Below are 2,603 nucleotides of genomic sequence, written 5' to 3' on the forward strand. Positions count from 1 at the left end.
TCCGACCTACCGGATTCGAACCAGTGACCTAAGGATTTACTACAAGTCTATTGACCCACTACAGTCCTCCGCTCTACCAACTGAGCTAAGGTCGGTGAATGGCATAATTGCTTCATACATTTAAATTTTCTTTTCATGTGCAAGTAATAACTGAGATGGTCGATAATATAAAAACAAAAATTCGACCTACTGAATTCGAATCAGTGACCTAAGGATTTACTACGAGTCTATTGAAGGATTTACTACGAGTCTATCTCTCTACCAAATGAGATAAGGTCTAATAAATTAAATGGTCGATAATTTAAAGAAGAGAAAAACAAAAGTCCGACCTACCAGATTCGAATATTTATTAAGAGTCTATTGACCCACTACATTCCTCAGCTCTACCAATTGAGCTAAGGTTGGAGAATGGTCTAATTGTTTATACATTTAATTATTCTTTTCATGTACAAGTAATTACTCAGATGGTCAATAATGTAAATAAGATTAAAACAAAGATCCGACCTATCGGATTCGAACCAATGACCTAAGGATTTACTTGGAGTCAAATGAACCACTCTAGTCCTCTACTCTACCATTTAAGAAAAGGTCAGTGAATCATATTTTTGTTTCATACATTTAATTATTCTTTTTATGAGCAAGTAATATAAAAAAGATTAAAACAAAAATCCAACCTACTGAATTCAAACCAGTGACCCAAGGATTTATTAAGAGTCTAATGACCCACTACAGTACTCCGCTCTACCAACTGAGCTAAGGTTTAATGAAGCATCTTATTGCTTCATACATTTAATTATTCTTTTCATGAGCAAGTCATAACTCAGATGGTCGATAATATAAAAAAGATTAAAACAAAAATCCGACCTACCGAATTTGAACCAGTGACCTAAGGATGTCTAAAGACCCACTACAATCCTATGCTCTACCAACTAAGCTAAGGTCAATGAATCATATTATTGCTTCATACATTTAATTATTCTTTTCATGAGCAAGCAATAACTCAGATGGTCGATAATATAAAAAAGATTAAAACAAAAAGCCGACCTATCGGATTCAAACCAGTGACCTAAGGATTTACTAAAAGTCTATTGACCCACTACAGTCCTCCACTCTACCAATAGAGCTAAGGTCGGTGAATGACATAATTGCTTATATATTTAATTATTCTATTCATGTGCAAGTAATACCTCAGATGGTCGATAATATAAAAAAGATTAAAACAAAAATCCGACCTACTGGATTCGTACGAGTAACCTAAGGATTTACTAAGAGTCCCACTAGAGTCCTCCGCTCTACCAACTGAGCTAAGGTTGATGAATCCCGTAATTGCTTCATACATTTAATTATTCTTTTGATTTTAAAAAAAATCCAACCTATCAAATTCGAACCAATGACCTGAGGATTTACTAAGAGTTTATTGACTCATTACATTCCTCTTAAATTCTTAGATTCTCGAGAATTTCTCTTAGATTCGAACCCATCCTCTGATCTATCAACTGAGCTAACATACATTTAACTATTCTTTTCATGTGTAATAATAACTCAAATGGTCGGTGAATTGCTTATTTCTTCATACATTTAATTTTTCTTTTCATTTGCAAGTAATAACCTAAAGGGTCCATAATCGTGATAAGGCTATTGATACATCCATTTGTAATTGTTACAAATAATTTGATCCACATCGTTCATGTGTAGACATGTGAGTAGGGGCGTAATGATGCTTATTTCCTACTGAAATAGAGTCGCTACCATATGTGAGCATGGGCCCACCACGACACATACGTGGGTAATCTTGTGTAGTACTTCTCTGCACACGACACACACATGCGAGCATGCGTCCACCAGGCGGGCTCGCACACCCTTAGGCTTGCTGGTCGGGCTAGCTCCTCTAAACTGTAGTCGGACACTCGAAGGGAACAACGACCGTCGTTGCACCATGCTAAACATGATGGTCATTTCAATCTCACAACGTACACATCCGTACTCATCATAAAGGGGAAGTATCCCAATGCACGTGAACATACAATAATGCATGAGGTCCCCATATTTTTCATCCTAATAAATCAGACAACCCTCCATTATTTCCTCACATATTACTTTTAGTAATATGCATACATAATCTTTCATAAATCATCTCATTCATAACATAACTTTCAAATCATAGCATGGGGTTGTGATTCGTAGCCTTTCTTTATGTCCAAACATTTCATAGTGTAACGACCCTAGATTTCTACTAATCTAAACTTGCTGCTGTCATCATAACCTATGGTCTTATGCGAATTAAACATTTAAAACTTAATCATAAAACACTGTCACTTACATGTTCAAAAGCGTCTTTAAAATAACATAAAGAAATACCGAATAAAACAAATAAAAACATTAAAAGTAAACACCCTATACTAACTTAAGTCTAAGAAAATTAAATACCACTATCTTATGCACGTGTCATGGTCTTTACTTGTGATGTTGTAGTCAGTCGTACAGAAGTGTTTTGTCTTTGCCTGAAATAGAAGTATCACACAAAGTATTTTAAGACATACTCATAAGTAACCCGACTATTAGAGTCAGGAAATGCAAACACATGCAACTCATGATATTGGACC

The 2,603-nt window shown here is 35.3% G+C and overlaps 1 non-coding gene across 1 annotated transcript; it reads right to left on the bottom strand.

Moving 5' to 3' along the window:
• TRNAY-GUA lies at nt 1-95 on the bottom strand. The gene is made up of 2 exons: nt 59-95; nt 1-36 (listed from the first exon to the last, which is right to left on the bottom strand). It is a non-coding gene; the product is annotated as a tRNA-Tyr (tRNA).
• Between the last annotated feature and the right edge of the window lie 2,508 nt (nt 96-2,603).

This window comes from Cucurbita moschata, unplaced genomic scaffold (genome assembly GCF_002738365.1).
Source record: "Cucurbita moschata cultivar Rifu unplaced genomic scaffold, Cmos_1.0 Cmo_Scf00026, whole genome shotgun sequence".
Taxonomy (NCBI): domain Eukaryota; kingdom Viridiplantae; phylum Streptophyta; class Magnoliopsida; order Cucurbitales; family Cucurbitaceae; genus Cucurbita; species Cucurbita moschata.